Genomic DNA, 12,267 nt, shown 5'->3' with positions numbered 1-12,267 from the left:
TCTACTGGATTTTTACTTATCTATGTTGGCAGCTATGTTGTTAGATAAATTAATTATCATGAATTAATTATTAAGAACAAAATGTTTTATTTTTTATTTTTATGTTTTATTTTTTAAAAACTTATTGGGATGGCCTTAGCCTGTCATAGGCTGTAGTGCCCAAGAAGAAGAAGAAAGGATTATTTTACAAATTCAAGTGATCGTCCATTTCGTTATGTTAGCAAGTGTTCTTCATAAAGCTAAAATGATTGTTTATTTAGGAACCAAAATGTTCTGCGTGTTTGTGGGAAATATTGACATTTAAGAAGAAGTAAACAATGATGAACGAGAATGGATTGTGGGGGTTGGTGAGCGGAGCGAGCAGGGGTTGTAGCCTTCTAGTAAGATGAGAGTAAACAAACAAAAATAAAAAAATGCAATTAAATTTGTATGCATTTTTATGGGAATTCCAGTTATAATGGCAATTTTTATGTCTTTGATATAATGATATCTTGTAATTTATGATGTTTTTGTCCAATCTGACAGCCTCACATCATATCAAGGTCCTACTGTATGTATAAAATATTTTTCTTGATAACTTATGGAGATAATTTATAATAAATCTGAGTACATCATTGTACAAATTACATCATTGCTTTGTTACAAGTGTCTTGATTATTCAAGTTCTAAATTTCTTTGTTTTGTCTATCATTAGAGAGAATAGTTATGACTGTGCATATTAATGGACAAATAAAAAGTTTAAGATTTCACATTCAAAATAGGGAACCCACTTCTAGTGTAAAGAAATTTGGATGTATTGTTTCCTGAAGATCAATATTTTTCAAAGTCTATTGGAATCTACTGGAAAACAATAATACTATATTATTTGTTTTCTTATCATGATGCTTTAATATATGTTAATTTTAGGTGTTGCTAGCCTAGCCCTGTTCATCATGGTGTGTAACGTTTTTAAAAAGTGCTTATTTTTGTCTTTTGGAAAAGGACTTTTTTTTCTTTACCCTGTCAATTTTTCCCACCTATTATGCAAAACTTAGTTTTCTCACTCACGCTTTTCACATTGTTCTATGCAACGTTTTCGCAATTCATTCAACCACAATCCCACCATTGGTCCATAGTATCCATGTTTGAAGAAATACTTGTGAGTTCGTATGACCGTCTACTCAGCTGAGTTCGGTGAGATTATTGCTCTATCATGTGCTCCATTTTGCAAGATATTCTCAGACTTCATTTTCCACTCCCTGATATTGAACCAAAAATTCTCTTTATTAAAGAAGAGTTTTTTGTCAAAAACTATTTATTTTATCATGATTTTTCATTTTGTTAATGTAAATAGTGCTTGAAAATATTTTTTGAGAGCTTTAAAAGTTCTTCAGGGGTGTTTGTGCTCCGGGGAAACCCCGGAATTCCGGGGATTTTGAACTTCGATACCCGGAGATTCCGGGGATCGTCGTTCAAAAGGAAGTAGGAATAATAATTAATAATTTATTTTGATCTGGGTAATTTTGTTTGCTTTGAAAGCTACAGGGCTTCAAGTGCTGCGCATTTTGCGTCAAACCGGTGTATTTGCGCAGTACTGCGCAGAAACGGCATTTTATGTTAAATTTGCGCCGAATCTGCGCCAAAGATTTTTCGGGGACCAACTAAACATTGCCAAATTTCAATAGAATAAGAAATTTTTTTTTCTCTTGTTGATTTCATCGTTATTGAAGTGCCATCGTCTTCGTCAATGGCAAGCTAATGGCCTTCTTGCGCTATTCTATTTATAGATTAGTTCCATGATCTTTGAATTATCTAGGGGAAAATCCACTAAGTACATATTTTCATGTTGATCCTCAGAACAGTCAAGAATCACAAAGCTTCAAACTTTCCATTTCCCTTTTATTCATTTCATTTAATAAAGATAAGAATTAATTGAGTTTCATAACGTAAATTTTTTATCTGAGGTACCATCCACTAATTGCATATTGTTTTTAAACAATTATTTTACTTTATTACTATTTTTTACTAATATTTTTTTTTTTACTTATTACATTTTATTGTTGTATTATTACCGTCAAAACTTTCAGTGCTCTTATTTTATTTTAGGAAATAACTTAATAATATTTAGAGACAAGATTTTAAATAAGTATGAAGAGAGAGGGTTTCAATATTTTAAATGCAGCAAAAAATCTTATGTTTTTAAGATTTTTCATTCAAAAATACTTTAATTTATCTTTTAATGATTTGATTTAAAGCAATTAATGTAAAAAAATTTAATTGTCACAGATTTGTTAAATATTATGAGTGTAGTGACAATATAAAAATTTACTTCTGACAAATTTTTTTTAGCTTCAATACTCATTGTATTTACCCTAAAAGAAAGACAAGCCCACAAACATCAGATAATAAAAAAAAGCAGCAAAAATTAGATAATTTTTTTTAAGAATTAATTCAGGTAATTTAAAATATTTACATACAATGTAGTAGTTTATATTTTTGAAAATTGATGGTTATTAATTTTGCAAAAAAAGTAATTCATTGAACTTTTATAATTAGGTCATTCAATACTTCATAATTGTAATTTTTCATTTCCCCCCCCTCTCGAAACTCCAAAATGTCGGTAGTAAGTTCGTAAAATTTTCAGGGGATTTTTTGGGGTCCCACAAACACCCCTGAGTTCTTAAAAGGTGCTTATTTTTTGTTTTAAGATTTGACTACTAACCTTGTTTATGAAATCTTTACCTTTACAGTTTGAGTACAACTCTCAACCTGAGTTTTTGCGGTACAACAGTAAAGTTCGCACCATTGAAGGAACCATTCCTCAATTTCACAAGACTGATATTGTAAAGCATGTTAGCTTAAGACGCAATCCATCACTTGTAAGACAATGAACCAGGGAAGAAGAATTATTAAAATAATTATTTTAATTGCTCTCAGTGTTCAACCGTAATTTTTGTTTGTTGTATAATTATATGCATAACAAGTTTTCATTGTATAGTTTTTTAATATTGTATAATTATGTCGCCTGGCTAACCGTGGGAGGTTTTCATGGTTTTCCTCTACATGTAAATTAAATGCAGGTTAGTTCCACCAAAAAGTTCTCCTTAAAGCAAATTTCTCCCAATACTTGATCCAGGAGTTCCCTTGTCTTCTGGATTGGGTTCAAAATTACAAGAGCTGAACACGAGTAGTCGTTAACCCAAAATTGAAACGGTTTGTAAATTCACTGTTATTTTATTTCTTCAATGTTGGTAGGTATGCATTGAAAAACTACTTATTTAGAAAATATTTAGCATGATGAACATAATTAATTTTTTCCTTGTTTCATTAGTCTTTAAATTAAGTGTTACAGACAGTTCAATTTACTGGTTTGGAATGACATCTAGTGTAGGTCTGAATTTGTTTTGGTGTCTGCACAAGCTAAAAATGAATATAATAGAAATTTAATTTTCCACTCAATTTTAGTAATAAAATCTCCTGACTTTTCCAGAATTTTCATTAAAATTTCAATTAAATTCTGTATTACACTTTTGTTATAAAAGGCAATATTTTGTCAGAAATAAAATATACTTTTGTTCAATTAGCAATGAAACTTATTTCTTGATAGAAGATTTGCAAAATATTAAGTTTTGTAAAAAATAAGAGTATTTTTAACTAATTTGAAACAGGAAACTGTTTAACAAAAAATATTTTTCACAAATTAGTATTCCAATATTAATATTTCTAAAAAAATTTAATCATAGCAAAATTTTTACACAGAATAATAAAAATATATGTTAGACATTGAGCCTCATTGGTTATTTATTGTTATAATCAATTTTAAAATTGATTATTTTTCAGGTTTGTCTGAAGCTTTTTTCAAGTTTTGGCCTTAAACGAATCTTAAAAATAATAATAACTAGCCGACGAGTTTCAAAGTGAATAACTTTCACAAAAAAATAAATAGTTAGTAAAATCTTAGTTGCTACATGGTTAAACCTTTTTTTTGGATTATAACTGAAATTATATCATTAATTTGTAAAAACTACTTTTTGTTTAAAAATTTGTTTTAAATTTCTTCTTCAATCTAACAATATTTTCAGTTCTAATACTATGTTTTTAAGCTTTCTGCATAAGTTAAATTTAGCTTTTAAACCGATGACTTACATCTTTAATAATAGGTTTATTGATGAACTATGTTACTTTGAGTTTTAATTTTTTCAGATTTTGTGCTTAAAATCGTGCTTTGATCTGCAATTTATATACTTGTGTATTTTAAAATCTACATGGTAAACCATCAACTGAAATGTCATTTTTTACAAGAATAATATGTGATGTATGTTTGATCAAAAAGTAATTTATTATATAAAAAATTATATATCTGATGAGATCTTGCCTCATATTGTGATTTTAACAATGTGAACAGTCCCCAATTCATTCAGATTAGCAGGGCTTTTGTGTAATTTCTTTGATTACAATTGTTACAGAATATGCTGTTTCTTACACATGTTCCTCCATATTAAAAGCTGTAGTACGATCAGCTGCCACAAGAGTTTGAGATCGACGTTGGTTGAGGTTTTGTCCTTATGGTGATCAGTGGAGATCAAAAATGAATATTTATTGTACTCTTTGTTGAACCACATTTTGTAATATTTATTTCATGCATTTTAAACGTAAGTGCTCGTAAATATCATTTACTCGAGACTTTATATCAAGTTATATCACGTGTTTGAAATTGTTGATAATATTTTTACTATTTGTTTGATAATTTCAGATTTTTTCCTCCTTTCCAAACAGTATTTCCTGTTAAATAATATCAATGCATTTATTCAAGTCTCATTTTTTCAATATTTTTGTTTTTATCAAGGAATAGTTATGGGGAAAAAATGTTTTTTTGCATAGTAACACAGAGTGCATAGCATTTTTAAGAAAGGCTTAAAGGTGCTTGTTTTTGATTTACATTTTTTAAAAGCATTTAAAGGTGCTTTTTGTATTCGAAGTTAGTAAAAAGTGCTTAATTTTCTAATTTTTAAAAAGAAATTTTTTCTTTGCCATATCGAATGTCACTCTAAATTTCAGAAAATGCATGATTTTCCCAATTTTCTCTGTAATATTTATCAGAAACTAGTTATTTTATCATGATTATTTAAAGTTTTTGACAATATTTCTAAATTTTATTGATTTTATGTTTATAAATTAAGAACTTTAAACGATAGAAGAAAATGTTTTTTTATTGCATAGATCCTGATTACGATTTTTTTTTGGAGAGTAATTGGAAATATTTTTTGGGTACTTAAAAAGTACTTAAAAGGTGCTTATTTTTTGTTGAAAAATCTGGTCACCCTGTAACATAAAAAACTTCAAAAACACGTTTTTCAAATCACGGATTAAAATTTAATAAAAAATGCAATTTAAAAGAAGTATACGTTAAATAAAAAAAAATTCTTTTATTAGTTTCAAAATTAGGTTAGCTATTAACTCCCAAAAGAAGTAATTTCATACTATGAGCCCATTAAAAAATTTAAAATTTAGTTTAAAATTGTAAATTAAATATTTTTAAAATTAGATTTTAATATTTTTGATTGAAGTATCGCTAATTTTAAATGCAACTAAATGTCATTTAAAAAATGTTAATTTGAATACAACTCCAGCATTTTAAAAATTCTGCAGTTATTGAATTAATCAATCAAGTTTTTTGTCTTTATAATATTTAAAAGTCCTAAAAATTCTGAAATAAGAAAGCGGGTGGAATTTATAAGATACTTCAATCATTTAGTAGAATTATTTGTGAATAGTTTCACACTTCAACAAATCACAAATTTTTACAATTTGAAATTGTCTATTAATTCTTAATAGATTAGACAAAAGAGCGGAATTTCTTGGATCTATAGAAAAGTGATTTATTAAAACTTTTTAAAAGTTTTGTTGGAAAAATTACAATGTTGATAGGCAATTCTGAAACTAAATTGGCATGAATTTGTTACTTTTCAATCAGTCATATTGAGATATATTCCTGAATAAAAATATTATGAACATTATTATATTTGAAAGTATTGGTGCATTTTTGTAAGAAATTTTTTTTTAAAAGTATGTATAATTAAATAAAAATTGTAATACAATATATATATATATTTCCAAAAATGTACAATTTAACATAACATTAAAATTTCTTTATACGTATTAATTTAATTATTTTCAAATATTACCTGTTAGTTTGAAAAAAATGATGTATTGAAATATGATACTGAACTTTTTAATTTTTTTAAGGGAAGGCTGTAAGACATTCTGAATTCGTAAAATACTTTTTATATCGAAGTTTTAGTATGTTAAACTCCATTAAAAAAGTATGTTCACCATTCATTCAAGTTCTTTGTTTCATCTGTAAATTTTTCAATTTGATCTGTAGTGTTGACATTTAATGTTAAAAACATATATTTTTTTTAAATATTTTTGAATACTTTGTTTTAAGTATACTTGTATTTTTTGTATGTGCGGACATGTAAATATTTTTTTAATAAAATTGTTTTTTGAAAATAGTTAAGTTTATTTTTTTATTTGTTATACCATGAAATTACAGTGTATTGACATATGAAAAAGAAAAAATTTTGAAATTAATAAAAATGAAATTGGTAATACTTAATGCTCTGAGCATGAGCTTTTAAGCTGTCAGTTTTTCCCCCAACAAAAAACTGTTCCCCCCCCCCATGTTATTCTATGGGAGAGTAGTGCAAAGCAGGAAGATAAGAGTGCAGGTGGCTCCAGGGCCCAACTTAATTTAATTGGGGCCCGGGGCAAAAGCTTCTTTAGGGGCCCCTTTTGCTTTACTACTTCAGTAATGAAGAACCGAACTTCATGGAGGTATTTAGTTTTTCACCTCATTATAGGTAACAAACTACTATACTACTTTTATTTTACAAAACAAAGTAGCACTTGACACTTCAAACTGCGAATAAAAGTAGTAACAACAGTAGTTTCACAACTTGTAGTGCTCTAATTCCGACCACTAAGTTCAATGTTCCAAGGATTTAAACTATGATTTGTATGCAACCTATTAAGAAAGTTCATATATTAATTGCACTTAGCTCGCATTGCATTCAGGAGCAGTGTTTGAACCTGTTTCGCCACTAAAAATTTAACGAGTGCAAGTAATTATAATTTACGATAAAAATTGTAATCGTGTCTTTAAATCACGAATATGATTTTATTTTATGTCCGGTGTTGAAAAGCCGACCCATGTTTGGATTTGCGTCTATCAATGTTCTATTCCTTGTTTTTTAATTTCGAACCCAGCCCAGAAGACAAAGAAACTTCTAGATCGAAAATTGGGATAAACTAGAAGAAATTTTTGATAGAATTTTATATGAAGAGAAAAACCATGAGAATCTCGAACGGAGCCTTAATGGCAAAGGAATTCTAACCTTTGATTTAATTTTAATTGTAAATTATAATAATATTCGTTTTACTTACAATTATTTATTCTGATCGTCTCTTATACTAACCAGAATATCAGGTTGGCCTATACTTATGCAAATCCGGAACCCCCTCTAGAGACGAAAAAAAAATGTGCATTTTTGGGTTATTTATTAAAACTTTATAAAAATCAGAATTTTTTTTTACTCCATCTACTATATGGAATAAGCAATTAATATTCCAAAATATTAAGTAAAGGGACCGGGATAGCCTGGTTGGTAGGGAACTGGACCCATGTCCAAGAGGTCGTGGGTTCGATTCCCCGTCTGCCGAAGACTCCCCGTGTTGTTAATGGTGACTGGTGCACGTTAAATCTGTCGGGTCGCAAAGTCCTCCATGTTCCCAAAGCAAATCAATGCCCTGGGGGTACTAATCCAGGGGTTTCCTTGTCTTTTGGATTCGTTCAAGAATACAAGGCTACTGAGTAGAACATTAGTAGTCGTAAACCCAAATTGGGTTTACGACTACTAATGTTCTACTCAGTAGCCACAGTGCAGACGTGACATATCCTCTGTGTTAGACTGATCAATGGTTAGAGTTCCCTTGCTGTCAGGCTAACCGTGGGAGGTACTCGTGGTCTTCCTCTCTATGTAACGCAAATGCGTGTTAGTTCCATCAAAAAGTCCTCCATGAAGGCAAATTTCTCCCAATACTTGATCCAGGAGTTCCCTTGTCTTCTGGATTGGGTTCAAAACGACAAGGATACGGAGTTGAACATCAGTAGTCGTAAACCCATAAAATTGGGTCGGCTGTTCAAAGACGGTTACAAAAATAAATATTAAGTTAATTCTTTTCAAAGAAAGAAAAAGTTATAATAGCTTCTTTTTATGAATACTGTAAGTTTTCTTTTTTGTCATTTGTACTTTATAAACAAAGTAATCGATTCTGTCTATTCTTTCTTTGAGGCGTGAGGTATTAAAAAAAGCAGACCGGTAAAAGGAAGAGCATGATAAAATTTTTAAAAAAGGGAGGGGGAAACAATTCTTTGCCTCAAAGACACGTGATATAAATTAAACGACGAATTGAATATTCTAAATTCGAAAATATCGTGATTCATTTTAAAATCTTTTAATGCGAACGAAATGTAAACGCATTTTCTTCTCGCGAAGATAATTTTTTTTTAAAACTATCAGACTTAGTTTATCATTGAAAACATAAACCACAAAATGATTTTGTAAACCCCGTTTTCATTTAAAGATTAAAAATTAGCAAAATATAAAATGCTTTACATTTTGTTAATTGCTAACACTAATTTCAAAGCAATTTTAAAAACAATTCTTACACTTATCAATGAAGCTCGTTAAATCTAAGATAATTTGAGAAGAAAAATACTTTTTAATAATTATTTGTTATTTTCTATTATTTATGGCAAAATTTAAATTACAAAATAAATTTTTTTAAGTGACAAAATACAAAATTAGAATGAAATCTGCAGAGTAGTTCACAGTAAATCAAATTTAAAGTATACGACTTTTTTAAATTGGATAACTCAGAAACCATTTAACCGATTTCGTTCAAATTTTGTCAAATTTTTTTGTTTTGTTAAAAAAGTTACATGCTTTGAAAAGACGTAAAAACTTACACACCATACAGTTAAAAAAATTGACTATTATTGAGCAAAATAATAAATAATGAAAAAAAAATTAAGCTTTTTGGAAAATCATATCTTATAATTGTGTGAAAAAATGTTTTGGTGAACTTGATAAGTCCACGAAATACGGAAAAAGTAAAATTAACATTAAGGGACCCAAACGTAAGACAAAATTATAGGGAGCTTAATTTCCACAAATATGGCTACTTTTGTGGTCAAAAATCTTTCAGCTTTACAATCACTTTTGTGGTTTCAGCTATTATTCCCACTTTCCCAAAGAAAAATAATTATTTTTATTCATATAACACTTTAATTACGTTGAAATATCGAAAATTAAATTTAAAAAAATAAAATACGGTAAATAGAAAAAAAAATTTAAAATTTATCCGTGAGCAGGACCGAACCCCTGACCACCGAATCTACAACTTCTTTATCCAGGGCGCTAACAACCACTATACGACTCACACGTTGCTACCACGAATATATATCTTTAAGAACTTCCTTCTGGTTAATTAACGAAATCTATTTTGGCTCATTATGTGCCCCCTAATTAGCGTATAAAAATTCTCTTTGGTACGATTGTTTGGTATATAAAACTCTAATTTCTGGCAGAGTTTGAAAATTATAAGCTAATATTGAAGGGAGTTACGGAGTGAGTCGTGTGCGTAGCTCCGGAGTCGAAATTTATCCGTTTTTCAGCCATTATTCCCTCTTTCCCAAAGAAAAATAATTATTTTAATACATATAACCCTTTAATCACGGTGAAATATCGAAAAATAAATTTTAAAAAAATAAATACAGTAAACAGAAAAAAAAATTAAAAATTAACCCGTGACCAGGACCGCACCCCAGACCACCGAATCTACAACTTCATTGCATATGGCGCTAACAACCACAACACGACTCACACGCTGCTACCACGAATATATAGCCTAAAGAACTTCCTTCCGGTTAATTAACGAAATCTAATTTGGCTCATTATGTGCCCCCTAATTAGTGTATAAAAATTCTCTTTGGTACGATTGTTTGGTATATAAAACTCTAAATTCTGGCAGAGTTTGAAAATTATAAGTTAATATTAAAGGGAGTTAGGGAGTGAGTCGGGTGCGTAGCTCCGCTGTCGAAATTTATCCGTCTTTCAGCCATTATTCCCTCTCTCCCAAAGAAAAATAATTATTTTTATAGATATAACACTTTAATCACGTTGAAATATCGAAAAATAAATTTTAAAAAATTAAATACAGTAAATAGAAAAAAAAATTAAAAATTTACCCGTGACCAGGACCGAACCCCTGACCACCGAGGCAACTAACTTCTTTAGCCATGGCGCTAACAACCACACCACGACTCACACGTTGCTTTCACGAATATATAGCTTAAAGAACTTCCTTCCGGTTAATTAACGAAATCTATTTTGGCTCATTATGTGCCCCCTAATTAGCGTATAAAAATTCTCTTTGGTACGATTGTTTGGTATATAAAACTCTAATTTCTGGCAGAGTTTGAAAATTATAAGTTAATATTAAAGGGCGTTGCGGAGTGAGTCGTGTGCGTATCCCCGGAGTCGAAATTTATTCGCTTTTCAGCTATTTATCCCTCTTTCCCAAAGAAAAAAAAATATTTTTATACATATAACACTTTAATCACGTTGAAATATCGAAAAATAAATTTTAAAAAAATAAATACAGTAAACAGAAAAAAAAATTAAAAATTAACCCGTGACCAGGACCGAACCCCTGGCCACCGAATCTACAACATCCTTACCCATGGTGCTAACAACCACAACACGACTCACACGTTGCTACCACGAATATTTAGCCTAAAGAACTTCCTTCCGGTTAATTAACGAAATCTATTTTGGCCCTTTATGCGCCCCCTAATTAGTGTATAAAAATTCTCTTTGGTACGATTGTTTGGTATATAAAACTCTAATTTCGGGCAGAGTTTGAAAATTATAAGTTAATATTAAAGGGAGTTACGGAGTGAGTCGAGTGCGTAGCTCCGGAGTCGAAATTTATCCGTCTTTCAGCCATTATTCCCTCTTTCCCAAAGAAAAATAATTTTTTTCATACATATAACACTTTAATCACGGTGAAATATCGAAAAAAGAACATTAAAAAATAAAATACAGTAAATAGAAAAAAAAATTAAGAATTAAGCCGCGACCAGCACCGAACCCCTGACCACCGAGGCAACTAACTTCTTTAGCCATGGCGCTAACAACCACACCACGACTCACACGTTGCTTTCACGAATATATAGCTTAAAGAACTTCCTTCCGGTTAATTAACAAAATCTATTTTGGATCATTATGTGCCCCCTAATTAGCGTATAAAAATTCTCTTTGGTACGATTGTTTGGTATATAAAACTCTAATATCTGGCCGAGTTTGAAATTTATAAGTTTATATTAAAGGGAGTTAAGGAGTGAGTCGTGTGCGTAGCACCGGAGTCGAAATTTATCCGTTTTTCAGCCATTATTCCCTCTTTCCCAAAGAAAAATAATTATTTTTATACATATAACCCTTTAATCGCGGTGAAATATCGAAAAATAAATTTAAAAAAATTAAATACAGTAAATAGGAAAAAAAATTAAAAATTAATCCGTGACCAGAACCGAACCCCTGACCACCGAGGCAGCTAACTTCTTTAGCCATGCCGCTAACAACCACACCACGACTCACACGATGCTTTCACGAATATATAGCTTAAAGAACTTCCCTCCGGTTAATTAACAAAATCTATTTTGGCCCTTTATGCGCCCCCTAATTTGTGTATAAAAATACCCTCCGTCATTAGTATTTGAGTGATATGGTGGTCAAGACACCGGACAAGTAACTGACGTCTGTAGCGAGGGGTTCGCAGGTTCGAATCCCAGCCTCAGGGTCTTTTCTAAAAAAAATTCTTTTTTTTTCTTCCGCTTATTTTGCATTATATTATATTTTCAATGTGTTTTTCTATATTTTGGAGGATCCTACATATAGGAAATAATTTTTCTTAATTTGGGAAAATAGCGAATAATGGGGAAAAACTGGAAAAGTCCAGGAAAATTGGTTTATTTCCACTTTTTAAAATTATTTTTACAATATATTAGACAGTTTATCATGTGTAAGGTTTTCTATGAGTAGAATAGTGCATCTTTCTTTGTTAAAAAACGCATAAAGGAATAATAATAAAAAAATAAAAAATAAAATAAAATGGCGGGATGGGGTTCGAATTTCGAAGACGTCTAACTCCCTTTAATATTAA

At 30.0% G+C, this 12,267-nt stretch overlaps 1 protein-coding gene across 4 annotated transcripts in view; it reads left to right on the top strand.

Moving 5' to 3' along the window:
• Positions 1 to 6,494, top strand: part of LOC147816824 (uncharacterized) — a 70,600-nt gene extending 64,106 nt beyond the window's left edge. For all 4 annotated transcript variants that reach the window (XM_087151574.1, XM_087151563.1, XM_087151570.1 and 1 more), the window contains one exon: positions 2,730 to 6,494. The gene's annotated coding sequence lies outside the window, so the exon portion shown is untranslated. The remainder of the gene's footprint in view (positions 1 to 2,729) is intronic.
• Positions 6,495 to 12,267: the final 5,773 nt, after the last annotated feature.

The sequence above is a fragment of the Parasteatoda tepidariorum genome, chromosome 1 (genome assembly GCF_982258835.1).
Source record: "Parasteatoda tepidariorum strain Cologne lab strain chromosome 1, Ptep-v5.0, whole genome shotgun sequence".
Taxonomy (NCBI): Eukaryota; Metazoa; Arthropoda; class Arachnida; order Araneae; family Theridiidae; genus Parasteatoda; species Parasteatoda tepidariorum.
The sequence above is the reverse complement of the archived record's forward strand: the minus strand, read 5'-3'. Positions and strand labels throughout refer to the sequence as shown.